This window comes from Parasteatoda tepidariorum, chromosome 5, assembly GCF_982258835.1.
Source record: "Parasteatoda tepidariorum strain Cologne lab strain chromosome 5, Ptep-v5.0, whole genome shotgun sequence".
In the NCBI taxonomy this organism is placed as follows: domain Eukaryota; kingdom Metazoa; phylum Arthropoda; class Arachnida; order Araneae; family Theridiidae; genus Parasteatoda; species Parasteatoda tepidariorum.
The window spans coordinates 18,829,751-18,850,580 of record NC_141759.1 but is presented as its reverse complement, the minus strand read 5'-3'; the positions used below and the strand labels follow the sequence as shown (position 1 = coordinate 18,850,580).

Sequence of the window (20,830 nt, the reverse complement as noted above, 5' to 3'; positions counted from 1 at the left end):
CCTATAGGACATCAAACACTCTCTTGGTCCGATGGGGTCAAGCTCCGTCTTGCATTAACCATATTTTGTCGAAATCTTTGTAGACAGTTGATAATGTAGACAGTTTGATAGAGTTCAATAATTGGCACCCTGTATCTATTGGATTGCTTTTTTCCTTTACCCAAAGTTATTAAAGGGTAAGATTTTCGCTTCTCGTTGTCTATTTTCCCCTGAAGGAATCAAAAGATTGAAAATTGAGGAATTTATGAAGATTGATAACTGAGAAGATTGTTGAATTTATGACCTCATATGCTCAGTTGACTCTCAAGCTATCATATTTTTTGTTGCTATTCGTATTATTAGAAACTGTTTTGAAGTCTCAGATTTATATGTTCGCTATTTGAATGTATTTTATTTAAAAGTTTTATTGAAATTTTAAAAAAGCGTTTATTAAACTTTTATATTAAAGTACTAAAAGTATAAGCTCTAATATTTAAAAAAAAATTTAGATAGCTAAAGATTGAAACTATTCTTTTTTACATTCGTCCGTGACAGGATTCGAACCTGCAATCTTCTGATTCGAAGTCAGACGCCTTATCCGTTAGGCCACACGGACACAGTCTGCTCAGGCATTGTAATCGATTCTTTTTAGTATAAAGAGACAATTGGAAAGTTTCGTTAAACTTATGATCAAAATAATAAATTGTTTAAAAATAATAAACTTAAAAGATTCTAAAATGTAGTTTTTTCGAAACTAAAATAGCATTAAAAAAAATATATTATAAAATATTAAAAATCCTTAAAATTTTATTAGCAAATTCATAAATTATGTTGAAGATAAAAGGCTTAAAACGCATCCTTTCATAAAAAATCTCCTAATTTTAAAATCGTTGCATAAATTCTAATGTTTAGCCTTGTTATATGTTTGAAAAAGATAACGTCATCGGATGCTTCAAGTATAAAAATAAAAAAACAAGAATAGAAGGAATAATAAGGAGAAACCATAAAAGATAAAAAATAAAAATGATGAACATAAAAACTCTTAAAGGTGTGATCAAATTGTGACATAAAAGAATTATTGTTGTTTCAAAGCACGTTTCTCTTTAATCCTAGTGACTTCTTAAGAAACTACACATACTTATAAAAGTATGTTGTAACGACATCAAAAGAAAGCTTTGAAATTATGAAAGTTTCCTTTTTGTGAATTAAAAAAAAGACAATAAGTATCCTTCTTAGGAAGATGTATGACTTTTGACAAGGAATCACTTGAAATACTTTCTTAAAGTAGACTTCAAGTGTTTACAATCAGTTTTCTGTGGAATTTTTCATTATTATTTTTATCTCTACCATTTCTGATTTTTGATAAATATTAGAGAACAAAAAATGATGCTTAATATTTAGAGTTTGTTTCGAAGATTGTCGGTCATCATATTATTTCAAGGACATAAGAAATTGTACAGTGCCCAAAATAAATAACGGACTACCCTGAATAACTTTTAATCTTAGCCTTTTATTTATTTTTTTATAACCGTCGTTGAACAGCCGACTCAATTTTTATGAGTTTACGACTACTAATGGTAAACTCTGTAGCTTTTTAATTTTGAACCCAATCCAGAAGACAAGGGAACTCCTGGACAGAGTATTGGGAGAAATTTGCCTTTGTGGAAGACTTTTTGATGGAGCTAACCCATATTTGCGTTACATGGAGAGGAAGACCACGAGAACCTCCCAGGGTTATCCTGATGGCAAGGAGATTTTAACCCGTGATCCGTCTACCACTGAGGATATTTCACGTCAGCACTGTGGTCGGTGCAAGCCGGATGCGGAATTCGTATCGACTGGGATTCGAACCCCCTTCGCCTCATTGGACGGCGCGAGCGCTCTAACCCCTAATCCATCGCGGCTCTGATCTTAGCCTTGTAATTTTGAACCTGATTCAGAAGACAAGGGAACTCCTGGATCAAGTATTGAGAGAAACTTGCCTTCCTGGATGACTTTTCGATGGCTCTAACCCGCAATTGTGTTACATGAAGAGGAAAGCTGCGAAGACCACTCACGGTTATCCTGACTGCAGCAGGATTCTAACTCATGATCCGCCTACCTCTGAGGATAATTCATCTCAGGACTGCGGTCGAGTACGGATCGGGTGCGAATTCGTGTAGACCAGACGCATCCAATCTCAGCGACTCGTATCGCTGAGATTCGAGCCCAGTTACCTCATTGCGAGGCTGAGCTCTATTCCCTGAGCCACCACGGCTCAATCACTTAAAATTAGAATGACTTTTGAATAAATTAAAATTACAGAAAAAGGGACGAAAAAACACGTCCATCAACAAAAATGGTCCTTTCAGCACGTTAAATTTCAGGTCACAAGCAAAATATTCCCGTAAGACTCCATAGTTTGATGCGCTATTCATATCACTTCAAGAACACTGAAGATGGGGTGGGGGGAGATACACTGTCTCCTAGGGACTATGATACAGTGAGAGAATCATTAAGGCATTAAATTTTAAACATCCTTTTCTTTCTGGAAGAGGTCTTCTAAAGTGATGGAGGTTAGATGGACAGGGAGGGGATGCTCCCCAAACCATGAAGGTGATATACAAGGCGAGGTGAGTGAGCCGTTTTTCAACCAGAAAGATCGTCACACCCATCTTCACACATAATAGCTCCTTTTATTAGAAATGGAACGTTTTTGGACATCGCTTACTTTAAACAGTGTTTCTCGAAGCTCTTTACAGCCAAGGAAAATAAGTTGCGACGATTTAAGCCTCTTACACCTGATGTAGTCATATATATATATATGTATATATATATATATATATATATATATAAATATTATGTGTATATATATATATATATATATATATATATACACATAATATTTATATATATATATATATATATATATATATATATATATATATATATATATATATATATATATACACACATAATATTTATATATATATATATATTCTGCCTAGATGGAAATTTAAATCAATCAATAATACTCTATTTTTGCAAATTTTTATGAGTTCAGATAATGCAGTGTGGGATTAATTTTTTAACTTAAAAAGAAAAAAACTATATAGTGATTGCTTTTCATTTTCATTTCCCTCTATGGGCATTTTGAGCCTTTTTTTCAGCATTGACGGCGCTGACTAAAGATAGGCTAAATTTGACCTTAACACTCTGGAAACACAACTTCTCTTTAACTATTGAGATTCATAACAGTTATGACAATACCATATTATTCATAAAAAAAGTTATAGAATGGTACGACAGAATCTTCGAGCAAAACAGCCTCAAGGTTGTTCTTTGAAGGCTTAAGTAACACTGAGAAACAATTTTTATTGATTTGTTTAATTATTTTCTGATGCATGAGATTTTTTAATAAATCACGAGATATTTTCACGTAGCTTATTTCAAATTTACAATCGGCTTTTACAGTTAGTATAGTTTTTATAAATCAAGCTACAGTTTTTATACAATTTAATAGTATATTTCTAACCAGATTTTTTTTTAATTTACTAGAGTGAATTTGAAAATTTACTCGAAATTGTTATGTAGGAAGTAGTAGGAAGTAGGCAATAATAGATTTCAGTTTATGATGATATATGATAAAGTTGTGATCAGAGTGGTGATCAGAGTGTTATTTTTAAAGACAAGTTTCCAAGTATGCATATAACCTTATACGTTCTCTTTAAATTTGTACATTCTTGCAGAAAATAAATTAAACTATAGGTATCCTTAAAAAATCTGTACTTTCCGAACTAAACGAATTTCATATCTGAAATCCCCCACCCCCGAGATAGGTAAAATCAAGTAGTACTTCCAAAAAAATTTGTTCCCTAGTATAAACAAATAATATTAATTTAAATAATAATCTGTATATTTTATATAAGTCTGGATAAAAATAAGAGTTACAATTGAATTAAACAACAATTTGTTGATGTTTTCTAGTACAAACGGAAATAGGTCAACTATATTTATAAATTAATTTAAACAATTAAAACTTTGAAGCTAACTATAGGAAATTCATGGTTTATCGAGAGAAAGTGTGATAACATATTTTATATATTTTGAGTAATAAAATTTGATTTTTTTTCTTAATATATTTTTAATAAAATTATATAGTATATCAGTTAAGGTAAAATATTTGTATCAAGCTTCTAAGGAAGTCGAATGAAAATCATTATAATTCCGTAAGAATACGAAATTTCAACTTATCAATAAATTGTTAAGGGGTTTTGTAGTCTAGAAATTTCAACTACCCACCTCATGGATTCGAATATGGATCACCTGATTTGGAGGTGAACGCTCTATGCCCAGAAAATTTAACCAAAATTCTCTTAAGTTTTAGCGTTTAATCCTTAACCACTGTATAAAGTCCTTTCAAAAAGCAGAGTAATAGCTCTTCCGTCAAAAAAAAATTAACGAAGTATAAATAAACCTACGGTTTCAATATTAATTATAAAGTATCAAAAGCTATTCGAGCTAGTAACTTCATTGTGTGATACAAGCTATTAACTTGAAACATCTGCAATTACAGCTAAGCATTGTTAGCCAATCCAACTGATTATTAACATAATCCATTTTTTACAGTGAAAGAAAAAAACAAACCTGTATTTGTAATCCACAAAAACAACACTATCCCTAATGACCTTTTATTACCAATATAAGACCTTCCTTTAAATAAGAATTCTTTAGATTAGTGCGCATATAATGAAATCCAGGTTCGTTCACTGGCGCAGACGATAAAAATAAAACACAATGGAACATTTATTTCCCCTTGTTCTTTTTTAATCTACTTAAAACATAATGATTAAAACTAATGAAGTACCAATCGATTAAAAAGGAAATCGTAGTAGCAGCGATTATTTCCCCCCGCTAATAACAATTATCGGTCTCGCTCGCTTACGATGTTTTTGATTTCCTGATTGTTATTGCCTCCGTCTAATATTGTAAACGGATCTACTTAAATATTTTGCATGGAGTTAATTAAGCTCACATTTTTTTTTATCAGTACAAAAATAGCCTGTTAATGAAGGCTCATGCTGTTTATTGAAACTAGCGGTAATCACGTTAATTATTTAACCAAAATGGATATTTGAGGCAGGATACGAAATTGTGTTGATGAACATTTTATTTTGGGCGTTGATCAAATATTTTTACAATACAATTTTATTAGCAATTTTACATTATTTTTCATACGTCAATAACAATAAAATATAATTATTTTAGTCATATAATTAACATAATTGTGATTAATTAGCATTAGATGAAAAATATTTCTTAACCCAGAGAGTAGATTTATACTTTATTTATTTTAGAAGAAATGGCAAAAAAAAAAATTCAGAAATCTCTATGTATAATAATAATCGGATTAACTGGGATAATAGCCGGCATGGATGGGTGGATCATTGCCCGGTATTCCTTACATCGATATTTTTAAAGTATTCACAAGCAAGTTTGCTATCTAGACAGTGTTGTTTCTTATGCAGTTCTTCTTACACTAAATGGAGAGTAATCAGAATAAAGCAAATAGGTCGCTCTATCCCCTGAGTCACCGAGACTCGATTGGGTAAATTCGACGATATATTATGTAAATACAGAATATTTATTATATCAGATATTATAATAATTGTGAAATAGTAAATTGTAATAAATATTAAATTGTAATAATTAGACCAAACTATTAGATGCACTATAGTGTTTTAATAATTGCGTGTTTTGCAAGAATTTATGTGCAATACTTTTATATTTGAATATACATTGATCGGTTTTTATTCAGGAGATTTTTAATGTACTTACTATTTGAATTTGTTTTTAACATATTGCATAACAATGTTAGCCGGTTGATACAGGAAGATAAACAAGTTTGAACCAGTTTCAATCACGTAAAATCAATAAAGCTGTATAGTATCGTTCACCTGATAATTAAGAATTTACATAGACAGTGCGTCTAATGATTTGGCCATGTACTGTATAGTAGCACTATTAATGCTGATAATCCTGTTATAGAATAGCACTCTTAATACTATATATTATAAATGCTATTATAGAATAGCATTATAAAATTTTCTTAGGCCAAAAGTGGGTTAAAAATATTTTACGTCACATTTATTTAACTCATAAGGAACTATTTCCGCACGATTAGATCTGTTATTAAATCAATTATTTTACGATTATTTATCCAAAAACAAATATTACTATACGTTTTCATTTTCAAAAATGAAGAAAAAAATACTAACTGATGATTCAATTCTCAAAAGAGTACCGAAATGCATTATTTTCATATTTTGATGTTATTTTTCAATTTATATTGGCAAACTTTTTTTTCTCCAGGAAATTATAAGTAATTCAAGTTTTCTACGTCGTATTTTGCTTATGTTTTCTTTTGGTGGAAACTTCAAAAATGAAAAAGATAAATCTCCAAGCAATTTCTGGATGAAATAAAATAAAAATAAGAAAATACAATAAAAACTATTCAACAATGATTATTATGTCATTGCATCAGAAGAAATCATCGCCGACAACATTCAATTTCCAATACTAAACATTCAAACGCATTTTAATGTTGTTGTTACCATTGTGTTGTTCTTTTTATCTTTATGCAGACGATAATTTATGATTCTGTTTCCAACATTTATTTGAAAAATATTCAGTTTTCTCTTGTATTCTGATGCAGTCGTCACTATAGCTTCCAATACAATTCCTGGATGATGCGACCGAGAATTTATTATCACGCGAATAGTACAACCATGACCGTAACTGAACATTCGCATGATTTCTGAAATGGCGTTTTCGTGAAAAAAACTTGCGGAAAAATTATTTCTCGGTGCTGACCTAGCTGGAAAATATTTAGTTTTTCCTTTTTCCCTCTATTTGTGCTTTTTGACGAATTTATTTTTTTAAGGGTAATATAAAAATACGCTGCGTAGTATGTTATTTTAGGACTAAAATCTTCTTCTATACTTTAAATGTATTTACAAAATCTATTGCAGACGACAAAAAAATATGCAAACAATTTTAAGCAAAAAACAATTTACGAAATCTGTGAAAGTGAACAGTGTTAAAATAGTGCTAAGAGATCTGTGCGATTGGATATCTTAATTGTTATTTAATTATTTCCTTTCGATTTTAAAACATTTCCGATATCATTAATTATAGTACCGATTTTAATTGTTAGCTTAAGAGCAACAAAAAAAAATCTGAAGTAAAACAGAATTAGATTTTTTTCTTACACTATAAAGTAAAAATAATTTTTTTTTTTGGGGGGGGGGGATAAAATAGAGTGATAGTAAAATATTGATAAAATTTTGTGAGGATTAGAAAAAAAGAAATCAGCTTTAAACTTCCTACACTCATTTTGGTCAATGTAAATTTTGCATGGGTAAATGTGTAAAAATGACACCATTTCTAAGCATGAACTTTCGAATTGTGCCTGAAGTTTTGCCACTCGAAATTTCCCCAAAACTTTACTGCTAAAATGTAGATTGTTTACGTGGAGTTAGTGTAAAAGTGTTTTCATATTTTTGTCCAAACCCTGTATACAGAGCCGTGATGGCTCAGGGGATAGAACCTTCGCCTTCCAATGAGGTGAACCGGGTTCGAATCCCGGCGATGGCTGGTACATACAAATTCCGCATCCGGCTTGCATCGACCTCAGTGCTGACGTGAAATATCCTCAGTGGTAGACGGATTCTTGGTTAGAGTCCCTTTGCAGTCAGACTAACCGTGGGAGGTTCTGGTGGTCTTACTTCTGCTGGTTAGTTCCATTAAAAAGTCCAAAAGGAAGGCAAATTTCTCCCAATACTTAATCCAGGAGTTCCCTTGTCTTCTGGATTGGGTTCAAAATTACAAGACTACGGAGTTGAACATTAGAAGGCGTAAACCCAAAAACTGGGTCAGCTGTTCAACGACGGTTATAAAAAAAAGGCCTGTATACAGTGTGACTATAACTCACTATTGTATTTTAAGGAAAGAAGTGCCTTAGCCGATCTATATATAGTTAGTGTGAAAGCTTTTACATATATTTGCTCAAACCCTGTATGTAGAGTAACTATAGCACACTATAATTGTATATTAAAAGAGGAACTACCTTAGAACACCAGATGCTATTGAGTTTGTGATTGTTTATGAATAAAGTAACACAATCGACAATCATGAATAAAACTTTTATTCAAAAAATAGTAATAATAATAATTTTAGCAACGTAAATACATGCATCGTTAAACCCGTTTTTACTGGCCTGATCAACGAGATCGCAAGCTTTACGGGGAAATTCTCAATAAATATTTCGTTTTTAATGTTAAAAAGCCTACATAAAAACCAATCATTACGAAAATAATTTTAATTTATCTAGATTTTTTCTTCTAATGCTTTTAAAAAATTATTTTATGAAGGCTGTAAGATGAAAAGTATTTGACTCTTTGCGGTAACTCCATTTTCTTTGAAAAAGTTTTAAAGACGCTCGTTTAACTCAAGGGCGATTCCATGAAAAAGGGGAAAAGCATCGGAAAATTCAAATAAGAATAATGTTATTATTTTGGATTTTTTCTGAATTAGAAAGGTTTGAAGTTTGATAATTTATAAAAAAAATTTTTGAGAATTCAGTTTCTTAGTGTTGGTACCCCATTGAACATTGGCATTTGCTTGTTCTGATTTGGGTGAAGAGCATGGTCAGATTCTGAAAATCAGTAAGTTAACATTATCTTCCTTTCAAAATGTTCCAAAGAATAAATATTGTTTATTACACTTAGTAGAAGTATTGTGCAGTGTTAAAATAACTTTTTGTTGTTAAATTCACTTAATTATATAAATTTCAACTAAACATTAATGCATGTAACGTAAGTTACCAAAAACTAGGAAAAGTTTTTATGTGTAAAAAAAAACATGTGATACAAAAGAAAGAATATTATTTTTTCTTTCTTAGAGGCTAGCACTAAATAAGTAGCAATAGTTTTCCTTTCAAATATTATTTATTTATTGTTTTGTGCACTATTCAATATATGTAACGTAAGTTACTGACTTGCATGTAATGTAAGTTACCAATGTGAAATGAGTTCATTTCTTTTGAAAATTGGCATATAAACTAAATAAGATGTATCCAGTTACAATAACAAAGTTTAAATAAATAAACACTGCCTTAGGATATTAATTTTATTGAAAATCTTTGCATTAAATCATTTTTCATTCATATGTTTTCAAAGTTGGACGAAATCTCTCTACAAGCTAATGGTGGTAAGAAGAAAGTACAAGCATGTTATCTTCTTCATTCAGTCCGAGAAATGTACCAAATGTTTATGGAAAAAAATCGAAAATGCAAAATTGGAAAACTAAGTCCTTTGAGCTCCGTCCAAAGCATGCCTTACTTAGTTACAAACCACCTGGAAATGTTTGTCTTTGTAAGTATCACGAAAACTTCGGATAAGATACTGAAGCCTTCAGAAAATTCCATAATGTTCCATCTTACGCAATTCTTCAGAAAATTATTTTTATGTTCAGAAAAAAACAGATGAGTGATGGTCTGGAGAATGTGTGCCGGTGGATATCAAAAATGTTCACATCTGATCAGATGGGCCAAGGAGTCAGTTCAAGAATCGATATATTAGCTCCGGTCTTACCTGTTTTTGAGATTCATCATGGAAAAATATTGATGTGGAATTATTTTGCCACGTCACACGGCAAGAGTCCTGTTGATGGGACAGGTGGATCTATTAAAGAAAGTGTAAGAAATGTCGTATTGAAAAGAAAACATATTGTCATCAATGCCTCTGAGTTTGGGGCAGCAACACAAGAGCAGTGAACAAAAATAAATATGGTAGAAATCACACCAGAAGATAATAAGAAGCGTCAGAAAAAGTTAATCTGTGTAGTCTATTCTCAAAAGCTCCACAGATTAAAAACATTAAGCAGATCCACCATTTAAAAGTTCAAGAAGGTATACCAGAAGGGTTTTTTAAGTGAAAGATGTTGAAAAACAAAATGATGAATCCAAAATAAAAGCTGGAGATTGGTATATGGTTAGATATGAGGAAATGTTATATACTGGTGTGGTAATGTCTGTTGAAGAGCAAGAATTTAAAGTCAATGAAATGGCTGCTGTGGGAATCTATTGGAAATGACCAGGAAAAAGAGATGAAATATTCTACCAGAAAGAAAGCATGGTGAAAAGAATTGAGCCCCTATACTAGTTAATAACAGAGGACATTATAAGTGTGCATAGTAATGTCTGAATCAAGTGTGTAAATCAAAAGTTTTTTGAGTTTACTTCATGTACACTTTTTCTCCCTTGCACTATACTGTTTAAATATAATATTTGCATTTGTACATTATTGGAGTAAAAATTTGATGCATAGGGAATTTCGTAACGTAAGCTACCCATTTAAAAAATTATATTTTATTTAACTTTTGAAATAAAATCTTAAATCTAGGCATAATAAATATTTAAACATGTCAGTAAAATGATACATATAATCTTAATCAATTAACATTTGTATAAGAACAGAATTTTGCCTTCAAGCATATTGCAAATTTATGCCATTCCTTTTTCAGTAACGTAAGTTACCACACTAGTTTTAGATTTTTACACTGCTTAAATTGAAAAATATTAATTATTCTAATTAGGTTCCTTTTGGTTTTGATTGTAATTTTAAGAAATCACTTTATTTTAGATTGTGTATTAGTATTATTTGTTTGCTTCTAAGTTCTCAGTGCAATAAAGTTTCTGTGAATGTAACGCAAGTTACCATGGAATAGCCCTCAATTGGTTTAGTTCAAATCATGTCGGTAATAAAGAGAAGTAAAGAATAATTCCTCATATCCTTCCAATAAAACACATTATTATAAATAACTGATGATAAAATATATTGCAACGCAAACCGTTAAATACATTATATACTTACTTTTGCTCATGTGAAATACTTAAACCACCGTCTTTGAAATTCGGATACGTAGAGTTAGATAACAAGTGTTTTTTTTTTTTTTTTTTTTTAAATTAATTGAGGCGTTAGTGGTTAGTGATATTGCATTTCGTGCCCTGAGAGTTGTAGGTCGAACCATTTTTGTGGTTCAACTTTAGAAACAACAACTCAAATATGGTGCAAATGAAAGTTATTATGTGTAGGCAGCTTTTTAAAACTTTTTAGTTCTTTTTTACTCGTTATAGTTTCTATTTTTGATAATATTATCTGACTAGGGTTAAATGGGCTTTTCCCTTTAAGTAGCAAATTGACTCTATTTAAGAAGCAACAACTCAAATATTATCCTAATTAGGGCAAATAAAAGTTATTATGTGTGGGCAGCTTTTTAAAACTTTTTAGTTCTTTTTTACCCGTTATAGTTTTTATTTTTGATAATATTATCTGACTAGGGTTAAATGGGCTTTTCCCTTTAAGTAGCAAATTGACTCTATTTAAGAAGCAACAACTCAAATATTATCCTAATTAGTGCAAATAAAAGTTATTATGTGCGGGCAGCTTTTTAAAACTTTTTAGTTCTTTTTTACTCGTTATAGTTTCTATTTTTGATAATATTATTTGACTAGGGTTAAATGGGCTTTTCCCTTTAAGTAGCAAATTGACTCTATTTAAGAAGCAACAACTCAAATATTATCCTAATTAGTGCAAATAAAAGTTATTATGTGTGGGCAGCTTTTTAAAACTTTTTAGTTCTTTTTTACTCGTTATAGTTTCTATTTTTGATAATATTATCTGACTAGGGTTAAATGGGCTTTTCCCTTTAAGTAGCAAATTGACTCTATTTAAGAAGCAACAACTCAAATATTATCCTAATTAGTGCAAATAAAAGTTATTATGTGTGGGCAGCTTTTTAAAACTTTTTAGTTCTTTTTTACTCGTTATAGTTTCTATTTTTGATAATATTATCTGACTAGGGTTAAATGGGCTTTTCCCTTTAAGTAGCAAATTGACTCTATTTAAGAAGCAACAACTCAAATATTATCCTAATTAGTGCAAATAAAAGTTATTATGTGTGGGCAGCTTTTTAAAACTTTTTAGTTCTTTTTTACTCGTTATAGTTTTTATTTTTGATAATATTATCTGACTAGGGTTAAATGGGCTTTTCTCTTTAAGTAGCAAATTGACTCTATTTAAGAAGCAACAACTCAAATATTATCCTAATTAGTGCAAATAAAAGTTATTATGTGTGGGCAGCTTTTTAAAACTTTTTAGTTCTTTTTTACTCGTTATAGTTTTAATTTTTGATAATATTATCTGACTAAATGGGCTTTTCCATTTAAGAAGCAAATTGACTCGGCACTTACTTTCTCATTAAAAAAAAATTATCTCTTACTAGATAAGTGTGTGTGTTTTTTTTTCTATCTGCTTCTATTTTTTTTTTTCTAATGGATCGAACTAATTTTGGCATAAGCGCCTCATCATACAAAGCAATATCATTATATAAATAAATTCTTCCACCAACATTCTAAGAACTAATCATTATAGAACACCATTAGCTTCAAACAAGAAAAGCGCCAAACGATAAATATCTTAAAAAGAAATGTACTATACAACTAAACTTTCTTCGTGATTAAAATAAATGCACGAAAAGAAAAGTCGTCTGCGAAATCCTCCAACGTCACAAAGCTGTACGTCCGCTGTGCTTTGTTCGAAGTCAGTTGCTCCCATTGTTATAGAAGAAAGTTAATACCGTGGAGTGTCCGTGATCATAATCTTCGCCTCATCATCCAGTTACAGTTAACACGGTTCAAGTCATTTCGTCCATTAACTCTATGTCTAATCAAGAAATTTATGGTTCATGGAATATTCATCTTTTGACCTTCAATCAAACACCGTATCCCTTTCTCATGGAAAAATTTCTCGGACTTGCATTCGAACACCTGACGATTATTCGCTCTGAGAAAAGAACAATAATATCCAATGCAACATATGCTTGGCGCTCTATTAAATTTTATTTGTTTAGTCATGATCGTTTAAAGTCCTTTTAAAGTGGTTACGTTGATCGTGATGAATCCAGCTGCTGGAAATACTGAGAAGTGTTATTAAAAACAGCAGGGTTATTTTAGTTTCATTTTTTTCTCCTTCTTACTTATGTTTCTTTTCTTTTTTTTCATCGTTTTACGCCCATTCAAATAAGACTACTCAACTTTGTTACGTTTAACCCTTTAGGGACGGATGATTCAGAAAAGCATTCGTACAAAATCAGAATCAAGTTGTAATTAAATAAAAAACGGTAACTTATATGTAGCCATTACTGATTTGATAGATTTACTTTGCTTTTACTTTAATTATTGTTGGTTTAATCATATATATAATCAATGTTAATTCAAAGTATAACTAAATAGTTTTATTTTAATCAAAGTAATGGTGAATTAAATAAATCAAACAATTATAACTCCGCCCACAAATATACTGCTAAGGAAATACTTTGATTACCAGTTTTATCTTTTTGTCCTGATTGATACGGTTTTCTGCTGGCACGTATTTGTGACAGTCGGCGCGAAAGGGTTAAACTAATAGCATACCAACCAACTTGTACGCTTTTCAAAAGAGTTTCTTCTTAACTGTAGCAGAAATGCCAACTTGTAAGCTTTTTAAAAGAGTTTTTTCTTAAATGTAGCAAAAATGCCAACTTGTAAGCTTCTCAAAAGAGTTTTTTCTTAACTGTAGCGGAGATGCCAACTTGTACGCTTTTCAAAAGAGTTTTTTCTTAACTGTAGCAGACATGCCAACTTGTACGCTTTTCAAAACATTTTTTTCTTAACTGTAGCGGAGATGCCAACTTGTGCGCTTTTCAAAAGAGTTTTTTCTTTACTGTAGCAGAGATGCCAACTTGCTCCACTTTATGAAAAAAAATAATAATAATAATTTCCTGTGGTAACGAAATTTAAGTTATTTTTATTTTTGTATTTTTAATTTTAAATAATTTTTCCACCACGACACATAAAAAATTCAAAGTATGACATGACACGCAATTATGTTGCAGTCATCTTATAATTCACATTATTTTACTTTAACTCAAACTTAATTTATTCGTTGCCTATGGCAAAAAACTTAGTTAAAGAGTCATGTGCCGTAAGGCAGACACCTCGAAATTTACCTTGACATTAAAGCATTATGAAGTTATCTCGTGATGACACTTTTAAAGAGTAAACATAGTCATTTTTTTCTTACAAGTTTTAAATTTAATTCGCTACCAATTTATTGAAACTTTTGTTATTAAGCGGAGCAGTTGGCCTCCCTGCTGTAGGGAATGATTAACTGAGATTGCACAGAAATCATTTTTTAAAGGGAAAAAGAAATAAGTTTTCAAATGTTCTTTCAGAAATTTTGCTACCACTTCTTTACTTTTTTAAGAATAATCATGATTTTAAATTTAGCCCATTTCTTCGTTCGTTGTTTTAGAACTGGGCATCTGAGGCCTAAATGGCCCTTTATATTTAGCCCAATATATGGTGATAAATATCGGTTTAGATTTCTTTTAGTTTCCTTTCTTTAACTTTCTTTCTTAACTTCTTAGACTTCAATTCATGTTATTATCAGGGTTCCCACAAAGTGGAAAATTTTTAAAGTGGTGGCACAAATGAGATACCGCTCACACGTTTAAGCTACCAATTAAAGTAAAAATGTATGGGGGCAAAAGAAACTACTTCGGGAATAATTTCTTAAATAAAAACGAAATGTATGAATTTTTTAGAAGCCTTGAAAAATCTTAGCTATCACTGATTTATTTTTTCCAGGTCATGGGAGGGCTGATTATTCTGTTATATTAGACATAACTAGGTTGTTTTGGAGAAATATTAATAATAAAGCACTTGAGCTACTGCTTATTTCTTTTTTGAAAAAAGAACCGTCAATTTATAAAGAACTCTAGGTACATACAGATAAATAAAGAGTCTTAACACAAACCCTGTAATAAAATAGCTTTTATTTATGTTTTCACTTTGATGTTTTTTATACTAAATTTATAAAATTAACTCCATGCACTTGGTTGACTTATTAATCATTATTGATTTGTATAGATACATATAATTGGTAAAATCCTTACTAAATTTATGAAATTTCCATAGTTTTTGCGCGAAAAAAATATCAGTGATTACTAGGAATTATTAATATATATTTTCCAGTATCGGAAACATTCTAGTATATACGTTAAAACTTTAAATATGTCTTGATAGCTATGTATTTCTCCCCATGTATTCTATGATAGCTATGTATAGCTGTGCATACCAGTTATATAAGAAATAGTTTTCTCTCTTTTACGGGGAGCTAATCTACAACCCAGCGGCCTTCTAACGATTCCCTTTTTTTCTTCTTCTTTTTCTTAACCGTTGTTGAACAACCAACCCAGATTTGAGTTCACGGTTACTAATGTTCAATTCCGTAACCTTGTAATTTTGAACCCAATCCGGAAGACAAAGGAACTCCTGGATCAAGTATTGGGAGAAGTTTGCCTTTGTGGAGAAAAATTTTATGGAACTAATCCAAATTTGTGTTACAAGGAGAGAGAAACCAGAAAGTCTCTTACGGTTAGCCTGACGTCAATGGGACTCAAACCCATGATCCGTCTACCACTGAGAATATTTTACGTCTGCACTGTGGTCGGTGCGAGCCGAGTGCGGAATTCGCATCAACCAGCCATCCCCTGAACCTCTACGGCTCTTTTTTTTTTTTTAATTTAAGAAAATGTCAAACAGGCGAACGAGCAGTTAAAGGCAGCAAGATTGGAAAATCACACCAGTGGAAGTAAGTCTTCCTTCCGTCTTGATGGGGATAAAAAAAAAGTAAATTCTTGGCTCTCTCTCTTTCAAAGTGAATATAAACTAATTGAATCCGTAAATAATTAGCACCCAATAATAAGTAGAATTCCTCAAAATTAGCATGAACCGTTACGTGAAAAGTTATCATCCGTTTAATTAACAACCGTTTTTTATTTCTTTTGAATAACGCATCCGGAAAAACGCGCAGTCCATTCTTCGTTGTTCGCTCAAGCTTCTCTATCAACTCACAAATTCGTCGCTTAAGAACAACTTTTGGAACAAATCATGCCTTCAAAAGGTCGTTTCCGGCGGCGTTACAAACGGTTAAACACGACCTTCTGACCATCCCTATTGAAGGAACCCTTACAACCGTGTGCTCGTTCTTACCTTTGTGTATGAAAGTGTTCCAACATCACAGTAGAATAAAAAATATAAAAAAATGAGTAGCACAATCTTTTGGAAATATCGTCTGCGCAAATTGATCATCTGTGGGGCAGGCTTCGGGTCACTAATGAAACACTCCGGAAGAGAAATCTTCCAGCGGATGGTTTATTCGATTAAATGTATGTTATTTTCTATGACAAGGCAATTTTGATTCCGTTAAGTGTCTTTTTTTTTACCTGCTTCAAAAAAAATGGCAGTGGTAGTATTTTATTATAAAAATTTATTTTGCAAAAACAAGATGGTTTTGTCTATCGTAATATTTTACTATCCATATTTAAATTATTATATGTAATACAGGGTTGTTTATCTGTTTATCAGGATCTGTTTATTATGCCATTTTGTTTTAGTCGACCTTTAGCTTAATTCAGATGAAAAAGTGAAGTGTTCGCTTCGTGGACAGGTACTCCGAAAAACCTCATATCAAGTCAAATTTCAAAGTTCAGGGCAGGGTTTGTACGTACCTGGAAAAATTTAAAAATCAGTTTTAATTTTGTTGTAAAGAAGCTGAAAATTTCTTAATATTAGTTACCACTATCGAATTAAAATTTCATATCCGCCGAACCTCCGGATCTATATATATTGACTTAGAGAAAATAAAATATTCAGGAAGCTACGAACATAATAATATTAAAAAAAAAACTTACATAAATATTACTCGAGGGTTGCCACGGGCTAATAAAATTCAAAATTTTATTAAAAGATATTAACCTCATGACATATCATTTCTTGACATAGAAATGATCTTTGATTGCACTGTAAACAACTACTCGCAACCGAAAATTGACACAGATGCCAACTGCTCCGGACACGTCAAAAGAAATTTTAAAAAAAACGGTTACATACAACAAACTAAATTTTGCAAATATTCGACTACTTTTGCTTGCTTTTGAAACGGTATAGCATGACATAATTACATAGGAGTGGTGAATTATATAAGCTTGCGAATTATTTAGAAAAAGTGGTGGATAAAAATCTACTAAATTGAATTTATTAGACTAAGAATCACAAATGATAAACTACCACTTTAAAATATTTATTTGCTGCCCGGAACAAGTTGGTATCTCTGTGTTGAAGACGTTTGAGGCACGTCAATTACTGTTTTGACGTAAGAAACAAATTACGTCGCCCGGATGCAGAGATGCCAACTTGCTCCGGACAGCGAATAAATATTTTCGAGTGGCAGTATATTAATTGTGATTCTTGGCTTAATATATTAAATTTAATAGGTTTTTATTTACCACTATTTCTAAATAATTCGAAGATGTTATGTATAAAGCATGCTCAACCCCTCAATATGTAAGCAATGTTGGGTAAATATTTGCAAATTTTAGTTTGCAGTTAGTTACCGTTTTTTAAATTATTTAGTCATGCCCGGAGCAGTTGGCATCTCTGCAGATGTCGTCGTATGTCAAAGGGTTAAAATTAAGTGATATTTCTAGCAGTCAGTTTACTTTCTTGCAAGAATGTTTTATTTAAACAATATGTAGTTGGAAATGTAAATCTTAGTGGTAGTTAAGAATGAATAATTAAAAAAATAATAACTAAACTATAAAGAATTGAGTTTATCTCACTATACACTTTTTAGTCGTCTGTGACAACCTTGTTACTACCTTTATTTTAAAAAAAATTTCCAGGTGTGTGAGAACCTTTAATAATTAAAATGTAATGATTTTTCCAGCGGTAAGATAATCTGACTCAAAAATTAATAATAAGTAAAAGTATTTTTTTTAATGTTTTGCCAGATCCCAAACACTATATCAAAAGATTATCTTGCACTTATTAATTGATGTTATTTTTATCTATAGACATATAGTGGAGATTAAATGAATCATAAGTAAATTTGTAAAAATTGCAAGGAGCAGAGACTTCCTTGTAGGAAAGTATGCTTTTACACTTGAGATTTTTTTAAAGGTTAAAAAAGGAATATATATATATACATAAATGTTAATAAACAAGCATAAATACACCTCAATATTTACCATTACAACCGCAGACCGCTATGTGGAACATATAACAGAGTTACAACGGAGAACTTAAAACTTTATTAAAAGAAATTAAAATTGTCCACTTCTGTTAGCAAAGTGTAGGGAAGAATTTCGTCACGCGATATCACGTTATTCAGCACTGAACATGATACTAACTAAAATGGTAGGTAAAGCACAATTTGCATTATAAATGATAAAATTCTAAAATTATTTCAACCTCCTTTTAATTGTATCAATTTATTATGAAGTTTTAAGCAAGCATTTATTTTAATTAGAAATTTTTCTGAATTTTTATTTATTTATTTTTTTTACACAGTGAGAAGAACTACTACTTCCTATCCACCTATTTAAACAACAAAAAAAAACTCTCTTATAAGAACGAGTTAGATCAACAGTTGTTTTGAAAAACGAAACACATTCATTCCTATTATATGTGATGTCCATGAGCGACATAGAAACAGTACTCCCTTTTTTATTTAACGCAGTGAATAAAACTACTACTCACTACTTACCCATTTTAACAAAAAAAACTCTCTTATAAGAACGAGTTAGATCAACAGTTGTTTTGAAAAACGAAACGGATTCATTCCTATTATATGTGATGTCCATGAGCGACATAGAAACAGTACTCCCTTTTTTATTTAACGCAGTAAATAAAACTACTACTCACTACTTACCCATTTTAACAAAAAAAACTCTCTTATAAGAACGAGTTAGATCAACAGTTGTTTTGAAAAACGAAACGGATTCATTCCTATTATATGTGATGTCCATGAGCGACATAGAAACAGTACTCCCTTTTTTATTTAACGCAGTGAATAAAACTACTACTCACTACTTACCCATTTTAGCAAAAAAAACTCTCTTATAAGAACGAGTTAGATCAACAGTTGTTTTGAAAAACGAAACGGATTCATTCCTATTATATGTGATGTCCATGAGCGACATAGAAACAGTACTCCCTTTTTTATTTAACGCAGTGAATAAAACTACTACTCACTACTTACCCATTTTAACAAAAAAAACTCTCTTATAAGAACGAGTTAGATCAACAGTTGTTTTGAAAAACCAAACGGATTCATTCCTATTATATGTGATGTCCACGAGCGACATAGAAACAGTACTCCCTTTTTTTTTTTTTTAACTCAGTGAGTAAAACTACTACACCCTACCTACCTATTTTAACAAAAAAAACTCTTTTATAAGAACGAGTTATATCAGCAGTTTTTTGCATTGAAAAACGAAACGGATTCATTCCTATTAGATCTTTGGATCCGATTTATTTAAATTCTAAAATAAAAACTAAGAGGAAGCAACCAAATTAAAATTAGTAGCATACCTGCCAACATTCACTCTTTTCGAGAATGGATTTTTCATGTGGTAGTAAAACAATTACCGATAAACTATCTTCCTCAATAATATATTTATATTTTAATTAGGTTGAAATTCGCTATTGTATGAACTAATATGTTTTCATATATTTGTTGTAATTATTTATATGTAGTGGTGGTCAAACTGATTTAAAATTATTATTATAATTCAAAAAGTTTAGTGAAATAACATGAATTTCGCTAGCACTTTAAATATGAAAATAAAATCTTCCGGGAAAACCGGAAAAGTTGGCAGCTATGTAGTAGTAAGTTTTTCGTTAAAAAAAAGAAAGTCTTTTCGTTTTGTTATAACAATATTTTGATAAATAAGTACCAAATATAACCTGACACCTTTACTAAATGCTTTGTCATTTATAACATGTTGTAGTTATCCGTGCATTCTTTCTTTCTGAAATAGACTGACAACAAAATATTTTAGTCACCACTTTTTATTTATTGGTGATAAATTCGTGACGAGTCTCACTCGTCATATGTACCCAAAAGTCTATGAACAGTTAAATGTAACATGTCAATATACAGTTACATGTCAATGGGCAGCATAAGAACATTCCCTTTTCTCTTAATGAATTGCTATGAATCATACATATTTTAAACAGTCAAAAATCAAACATTCATATTTCAATTATGTTGCTGCATATTTAAGGAAATTCAAAGTATTTTAAAGTAATAAAATTTCTATTACTAGAGCAAGTATACGATAACTTCTTCTTTGCACTTCTGTTCCGTCATTAGCAGTGTCCAGTAGTAAATTTAGATCACTGCTTAAATTATATAAGACAGCGATTCTCAACCTGTGGGGCGCGCCCCCCTAGGGGGGCGCGAGCATACTAGAGGGGTGGCGCGAGAATATTCAAGAGAAAATATTATTTAAAAATTTATTAACTGGATGAAGGGAAATCGCACATACACATAGAAAACAAAATACATTTCGACATATTTAATAACTTACTAAAGTGAAACAACTTATTAAATCAAAACTTAAGGTGGGGAGCCAAGGGTGGCTTTGCTTTGAGGATTCTTCCTAATTTTCTGATTAAGTCTATGAGGCTGAATTTTTTTCTGTTATATCTTACACCTATCTCTAATATATACCATGTATACTTTTAATTGTAAAATAAAATTTCATTTATTTTATTGTACAATTTCAAAATTGTAGCTTCTGCGCCTAAAGTTTCCCTCAGGTTCCAAAGGTGAGCCAGATAAAGAAATCACTTTTTCACTTCCTTAGATTATCTTCAGAAAAAGCATTTGGACTGGCAAGCGCTTTTTAAAAAGGCTTGCTG

At 31.0% G+C, this 20,830-nt stretch overlaps 1 protein-coding gene and 1 non-coding gene across 4 annotated transcripts in view; one reads left to right on the top strand and one right to left on the bottom strand.

The window, feature by feature from the left end:
* LOC107436800 (uncharacterized) overlaps positions 1 to 20,830 on the top strand; it is a 192,043-nt gene that overhangs the window by 117,186 nt on the left and 54,027 nt on the right. The window lies entirely within an intron of this gene.
* TRNAR-UCG (transfer RNA arginine (anticodon UCG)) lies at positions 523 to 595 on the bottom strand. Its single transcript has one exon. It is a non-coding gene; the product is annotated as a tRNA-Arg (tRNA).